Source organism: Pteropus vampyrus, unplaced genomic scaffold, assembly GCF_000151845.1.
Source record: "Pteropus vampyrus isolate Shadow unplaced genomic scaffold, Pvam_2.0 Scaffold218, whole genome shotgun sequence".
NCBI classification, from domain to species: Eukaryota; Metazoa; Chordata; class Mammalia; order Chiroptera; family Pteropodidae; genus Pteropus; species Pteropus vampyrus.
In genome coordinates, this window is record NW_011888999.1 from 2,284,385 (window position 1) to 2,292,926 (window position 8,542).

The window sequence follows — 8,542 nt, forward strand, 5'->3', positions numbered from 1 at the left end:
CTCATCCCCTCTCCCATCCACTCAAGTCCATCTCTGAATATCAGCCAGTAGGATTTCTCAGAGACCAAGTGGATGTATTAGCTCCTCATTTACTCTTCATAATGCCTGTAGGATGGTGTCATTCCCTATTCAATTCAAAGCCTATTAAAGTAACCAGATTAAAGTAACCAGGCCAGCAAACCAAGACTTAACTAAGTTTCTATGCCTAGCTCCCCGCAAAACGAAGGCCTAGGTCAACCAATCAGCAATAGCTTGCTCAGCACAAGTTACCTAACCCAGCTCCAAGACTTCCCTTTGCTCCATGTGAGGAAAGTAACCCTGCTTTAACTAACTAGGAAATGCCCAGTATAACTTCCTTGTCCCTGCTCACTTTGGTCATAAAAATTCTTGCCTTGTACAGCTTTTCGGAGATCCTCTCTGTCTGCTAGACTGGATGCTACCTGATTCGTGAATTGCTGAGTAAAACCAATAAGATCTTAGCCCTAACCACACCTCCCTTCATTTCCTCCACCCACCTCCTGAGGCCTGGCAGATATTTTCGAAAACAGTAAATGCTCAATCAATGTTCCTTGGATATAAGGTGGAATGACTGGGCTGCTGGATGTTCCAGAATTCCTGAGCTCCCTAGGCAGACTAATACTTTCCTCAGTTCATTCCCACTTATTACACATATCCATCCTTACCTTTCAAACAAAAATATGAGAAAACCAAAGTACAACTCTTTACAGGTGTCTTAAAATTGTTCCTCTTGTTTGATATTGCCCTGTGCAGCTCATAAATTTAGCAGGCTCTTAACTCTCTAGCCTTCTAATGTCCTCCCCAAATAAAGGGAAAGACCAGCTATTAAGCTGCTAGGTGTTTTACACAAAAACTTCATTTTATTGTTACCATCTTCCTAGTTTTGCAGGTAAGCAAACTGGACAGCTCAGAAAAATCAAGCAACTGTCTCAAGATCTCTTGACTTTATAAAGAGTTGAGCTGAGATTTGGCCTCAGGCTCTTTGATGCCCAAATCCTTACTTTTTCCACTGCATCAATAACATGGTGCCAGCCTCTGAGGTTAATGGTGAAAACAGTGAGATAATGACAGTGAAATTGCTTTGAAGTGTATACAATGCTATATAGATGTTAGAATGAAGAAAAACATTTTCATCAACATGTCAACAATATGCAAACATCTATACAGAGTACTAATCCTCAAAGGTGAAAAAAAATGAAGGAGAAATGATGCCTTATAAAAAAACAAATTCAGCAGACAAAACAAATTAAAATGTGACCTGTAACATTTAATATGCTTTACTTAATTATTTGCAAATACCCAGAATTAGTCCCAGATGTAAAAAGTATTATTTCAATAAGAAGAGACCTAAATGGTCAGATAGCCCAACTCTCTCATTCTATTGAAGCTAAAATTAAAATGCAAAGAAGGAAAGTGGATTGCATATAAAGGCACTTTCAGAGGAAACAATTTCTGGAACTAGAGCCCAGGAATTTTGACATTGAATCCATGCCTCTTCGTATTAAGAAGTACTCAACTTAGAGGACTATAAAAGGGTTCTGATCTGTTCCTGGTCACAGCTCAGCACAGTGGAATGAGCGTATCCTTTAATTTTTAGAAATGTATGTAGGTATACTGAATCCTCCCTTCCCAAGGGCAGTTATTTCTCAAAATTGAATTGTTGCTTATGAAAATATCTTTATTCTCAGTGAGAAAGAGACTCAAATGGTTTTGTATCCGGAGCAAATGAAGTATGCATCTTGGAATGCTAAATTTCATCTCCGAGGGTGAGCAGCTCGATGTTTTTCTTTGATAGATCTGATATTCCCCATTATTTCTCTGCTAGTCAAAAAGGCTGCCGTGAGCTATTTTCTGTCTAAATAAATTTTACTCTAATCAGATTTTCCACTTTATATGGATTTCATATGAAAATGATTCTTATCTTGAAAATTAAAAATATTTTTGCCTGTATTTTAATGTGCAGTGGAGAAAACAGCCTGGAAGGCCTGTTTAACCAAAAGACAGAATGACAGCTGATTCTTTTGAATTTGTTGCAGCAGGAAATTATAAGAAGCCTATTATGTACTCGACATGCCAGGAATGAAAAGAGACAGAAGACAGGGATCTTGAACTAAGAGCTCAGGATTTGAAGTCAGGTTCATGTCTCAATAGTATCACTGAATACTACTGAGTTTACCTTAGGCAAATTTTTTGAGTTCTCTGAGCCTCAGTTTCAGCTTTTTAAAAGTGAAGATGATATCATTCTCATTGGCGCCATTGGGAAGAAAGAGAAGTGAGTTGCTAGTATTTAATGAGCACTTTCTATGTACCTGTCATAGTGTTAAGTCCTTTACATACAGTATCTTACTTAGTCATCAGAACAACTTTATTAGGTAGGTACAACTTTACTAGGTAGGTACAATTATCATCTTCATTCTACACATTAGGAAGTTGAGGCTTAGGTTAATTAACCTACAAATTTGCACAGAAATTACGGGTAGAGATAGAGCTTAAACTTGGATCTGTTTGACTTCAAAGCCTGTACTTCTAAACCACTGTGCTACTCATCTGAAAGTTTATATTTATATCATTATTTATATCTACATCTAGATCTATGAATATCCATATCTATATCCATTTTCATGACCCAGATATATCTGTCCCACATCATACCTCTACCTATAATATCTGGCACATAAATAATACAGAAGCTAGTACAGCACATGCTAAAAGCCACATTCGTAAATGTGATGAGTTTAGAGAAGGACGAGATCACATTGGGCTTTTGTGGTCAGAAGAGCTTCAAGAAAGAGATGAAACTAATGCTGAGTCTTGTCAGATAGTATGACCAACCTGCTGGTTGCTTGCCCTATCATTCTTTCTTCCTTTCCTCCTCAGTGATAGAAATCCCTGTTGAATAATGTGGTAACAAGACTTTCTTGCAGCTAGATGTAAGTTTGGGAGGGGGGATATGTAAATGGACATGTTCTGAGGTAAGTCCAGGAAGTTTCTTAATGGAAGGACGTGCACTATTCTTCATCTCTTCCTTTATCTTGTTTCCTAGAACTTGGGCACCAAGGCTGGAATTCTAGCAACCACTTGGATCCTGAGGATGGGGGCCACACTATAAGAATGGCAGAGGAGAGAGCTGGTTATGGCCTGGGTTCCTGACTTTTCTGAAATTGCTATGCCACCCCTGGGCTACCTAGTTCTGGGAATTTCTTACATGAGAGAAAAATAATGTTCAAACATTAAGCTGTTATTTTGGGTCACATGCCGTCAAAACACTGATATAGATAGGAGGGTTTGGATTTGATAAGTGAGAGCTTACAGAGCTGAGGAATCTATCAGAGTGTGAGCAAAATAAAGACAAACTAAATCTTTACTAGTTCTTTACAGGTCTCGTTTTCTTGTAGAGGATGTTTTAACCAGATACACCTGAGTTGAAATTCAGCTTCTACCAGTTACTTACTATGTGATCTTGGGTAAGTTCCTTCATAAGTTCTATTGTGTGTGTTGGGTGGCGGGGGGGGGGGGCGGTGGGCGGGTGGTCCCCACAACAACAAGAAATTCACCAGTTGAGTATCCCACAATTCAACTCAATTTTGACGCTGTCTACCTAGAGACAGCACCAAATCCCACAGGTGAAGGGCTCAGTCCCATAAGACTTCAGACACCAGTCAAAAGCCCAGGTCATTACCTATACTTCTGACCAACTGGCTATAAATCAGAGGTCCCCCGACCCCCTCCTTGGGTTAGATTAATTTGCTAGAGTGGCTCACGGAATTCAGGAAACTAGTTTACTCACTAGATTCCTGATTTGTTGCAAGTATTACAGGATATGAATCAACAGCCAGATGAAGAGACGCTCAAGGCGAGGGCTGGGTAGAGGCTGTGAAGCTTCCATATCATCTTCAAGCGCACCACTCGCCCCAAATCTCTGTGTGTTTACCAACCTGGAAGCTCTATGAGCCCTGTCCTTTGGGGGGGTCTTATGGAGGCTTCCTTACACTCACGAGATTGATCAAATCATTGGTTACTAGTGATTGAACTCAATCTCAAGCCTCTCTTCCCTTTCCGGAAGTCAGTCAGGGAGTAAGACTGAAAGTTTCAACCCTCAGATCTCTTGACTGGCTCCCTGGCAGCTAACCCCCATTCTTAGATAAGGTCCGAAAGTCACCTCATTAACATAAAAGACAACTTTCACCCTCATCATTTAGAAAACTCCAAGATTTTAGGAGCTTTGTGCCAGAAACTGGGTGAAGATGAAATATATATTTCTTGTTATAAGTCACAGCATCACACTTCACCTGACTGAGTTCTCATCTGTAAAATGGAACAGTAATATCTACTCATGGGATTGTTGTGAGGTTGAGAGAGAACATTTAATCTTAGGAGAGTAGGTTAATTTTCCAGCTTCACAGATACATAGGTCTCAATAAATGTTGGCCATTATCATCATCATCTATGCTGGCTATGCCTTCTGTGACTAGAGGTGATTAAAATTTTAGTGTGTGGGGCACTGGAATTGTAAACAGAAGATCTAGAATAAACCCTTTTTCCATTAGCTACTTGCTACTTAGCTTTGGATAAGTCACCTTTTAAAGCCTTAGTAGCTCTGTCTGTAAAATGGGCATGATAACCTGCTTCTCATGGGTCTTTTGGAAGAATTAATGAACTAAAGATGAGGAGTAAGGCTTTTGGGAGGGTGTGACTGTCCTCATAATCCCGTGACAATGAATTCTGCCAGTACCTGGTATATCTTAAGGTTCTGTCTTATCCATCCAATTGGTCATTGGCTCCAGACAGCCTTAAATTATATTTTAGACTTGGGAGGTCAGACTGCTGGTGAGGCCCAGATACTTGGTCAGTTCCAGGAATCCCATTTTTCTCTAAGCATGTAGTGCTAAGGTCTCACGGGAACTTGTTTGAATTATGAGGCAGTAGCTCCTAGAGGTTAAGAACAGAGGCTTCGAAATCAGCTTTAGCTTTAAATCAGTCTTTTCAAACTCTAACTTTGTGACCTCAGCAAATCCTCTTAATTTTCTGAGGTAAACTTTGGTTTCCTCATCTATAAAACAGGGATAATTACAATCACTTTCATCTGTTGACGTGAGCATCAGGTGAGCTGGTGTAAGTGAAAGTTCGCTACAAATGCTCTGTGTTATACTTAATGTTATTTCCTAGTTTCCTCTTATGTCGGCTGTAATTAAGACCCAGTCCTGCACGTACCAGGACGTCATCTGCATATTCAGCAGTGGTGGGCTTAGAGAAGGAAAAGACTTCTGAGAGGGATGCTGTTTCTATAGCATCCGTTTGTTAAATCTCTGGGGGGCTCGAAAATGGGCCTGGGATGAAGAGAAGACAGATCACATAATCTGCCTTGGGTTGTCCCCTGGAAACAGGGAGGGCCTCTGGACTCTTGTAGTACCTGGTGCATTCAGGTCAAAATTCTACAGGTCTGGACCAACAGAACCTGTGGGTGCCATAGGAACTGCTGGGCATTTAGTAGCGGTAGAAGTTACTCCTCTCTACCCTGTGGAATAATGGAGTTTGCAGTCTGGAAGAAACCTTAAAGATCATTGAGCACAAATGGGAAACTAAGGCCAAAAGAGGGAAAGGTTTGCTAAAGGCATTTAGTCCCTACCTAGTCTAGTGCTTCTTCGTGAATTTTTTCTTTCAACAAATGTTCACTGAGCACTTACTGTGTGGAAAGCCCTGGTTAGGTATGGAAGGGTGCTGAGATAAATGATATACAGTCCTTATTATCTAGGTAAATCTAATAGTGGAGAGACACATGTGCCATGTTAAGGAAAAAAACTCCCTTGCTTCTTCTACTCGCCAACTAAAGGAAAGCTCTTGTTTTTCTTCTACTACTTTCAACACTTCCGATGGCAGATGTGTGGATTTTCATACCAAACTATTTTCCAAATTTCTGTGAACACTGACTGGGTGTCCTACAATTTAACTCAATTCTGACACTATCTACGTTGAGTTAAGATCATATCCCACAAGTTAAGGGCTCAGCCTCACAAAACTGCCCCCTTCTCTACTTCCTAAGTTGTCACCTGTACTTCTTGACCAACTGACTATAAATTGGGGCTTCCCACAACTTCTTCTCGAGTTTGATAATTTGCTAGAATAGCTCTTAAAACTCAGCAAAACACTTTACTTACTAGATTACCAGTTAATTATAAAAGGACACAACTTAATTATAAGAAGATACAACTCAGGAACAGTCAGATAGAAAAGATGCATAGGGCAAGGTATGTGGGAAGGGGTACAGAGCTTTCATTTCTTTTCCAGGCACACCACTCTCCCAGCATCTTCACCTGGCATTCTAAACTCCTTCAATTAGGGTTTTTCCTCCTTATTATCCATGTGAAGTTGTGCTAAATTTATTTATTTTCAGATAGGATTTTCTTTGGAAGCTTCATTATGTAGGTGTGATTGATCAAATCATTGGCCATTAGTGATTGATTCAACCTCCAGCCCTTTTTCCTATTTCTGGAGATTGGCAGGGAGTGCTGAAAGTTCCAACTCTCTAATCACTTCGTTGGTTCCCCTGGCAACCAGGCCCCATCCTGAGGCTATCCAGAAGCCCCTAGGCGTCAGTAATCAAAAAATATCGTACAAAAGACACATCACTTTAGAGATTCCAAGGGTTTTAGGAATCTCTAGATTCCTAAATGAAGACAGAGACAAAACATATATTTCTTATTGTGTCACAGACATGTTTTAAGAGCTCTAGTAAAGGTACAAGGGGGACACCTGGAAGCTCTTAAGCAGACTGAGTATGTCAGAAATACCTGGAGCAAAGTAGGAATTAGCCAGCTGAAGGTGTATGGAGGTAAACCATACCAGACAAATGGAACAGCATGTGTAAAGACCCAGAGGAAGGAAAGAGAAACCTGGATGCTGATCCTAGAATTTAAAGCAGTTGAGCCTGGTTGGAGAAGAGTGTGAAGTGAAGGAGCAGAAACAGATAAGCCTAAAAAAGAAATCAATAAGATCCAGATCACAGAGACTTTGAAAGTCTCAGGGATCTGGTCTTCATTTTCTGGGCAATGGAATGAATTCTTAATGACTTTGCTTTAGATATTCTCTCTACAAAGACTGCCTTTTTATTAAAAAAGACAGCTATTTTAAAACATCTACAATACTTTATAGACATAGATAAAGCAAATGTAGCTAAATATTAACAATTGTCAACATTTTGTTACTTAGCTTGTAGGTATACAGATGTTCATTATACTATCATTTGGGTAATTTTTCTTTATGTATGAATTTTTTATAATAAAAAGGTTTAGGAAAAAATGATCGTGGTTGGTCCACTACATCTCAAATTGCTTGGGCCAGTTAGTCAGGCAATGCACAGGTACTATGTGCCTAATGTTTACAGATGATTTGGCCAGTTTATAGTTATTTTTAACGTGAATTACCACTGACAATCTAAGAACCTATGCCTTCTTAATCCGCTAATTATTTTGTTTCATGGAATAGTTATTTATTGAGCGCCTCCTCTGTTCTAGGCATAAAGACTAAAACAAGAAATAAGATATGGTTCCTACTCTTCTGGATATTTTAATCTAGGAGAAGAGGTGGTAAGTAAACAGCTCATTCCGACACAGAGAGGTAGAACAAAGAAAAATGTTCAAGCTGCTGTCAGAACATATGCAGAGTACCAGGGAAGGCGGTGCTAATTAAAACAAGAAAACTGTACCCCTTCTATGATCTTTGATATAGAGATGCTGAGTGATTGGTGGAGAGACACTTGATCTTGTGTCATGTCAGTGACTGGAAGTTGAGAGTGATGAGATTACTCTGAAATTTCTGAGCCTACTTGAGTAGGATTTAGGTCATGAAATGAGAAGGTATGTATTTAACTGATATCCCCAACCCTTCCACCAAAAACAAACTCAAATAGAAAATTAGCCTCTTCTGTCATTCATCTAATGATTCTGATTATTATGGAATGTAAAATATTGTGGTGATGCAGGATGGGTCTAAATTGAGAAGGAATTGAAGAAAATACTTTACTACAGACAAGGATTTAAATATATGATGTTTTAAATCTTTGTAACTAAAACAGCACCTTGACTATTCCAAGGTGGCTGTTGGTGTTCGTAGGGCAAAATAAAATTTTCTAACTTACCACCAGCAAACAGAGATGGAAACAGAGGAATAGAAGCGTGAGTGGGGTGGAAATAACGACATATTTTAAACTTTTTTATCACTACTTGCAATTGGCTCTGGTGGCAACGTTAGATTTCTTAGTTTTTATTAATATTTAAAAGTGAAGGATTTTAAAAACATATTTTTTCCTTATAGTTTGAGAAATCGATTTCCTTAAATGATAAGAAAAAAAGTGATGCTTTTAAAAGCTCTCAGAGGCCCTATAGATGCAGTTACTTCTGTAAGCATCCGTTGTTGAAAGAGGCCCAGAAAAAGTCAAGAAGATGGAGAGATAATAATAAGAGTGTGGAGAACATGAATTAAGCAGGGTTGATAAAGACCAAATTAATATGAAAATCCTTTGTAAAAA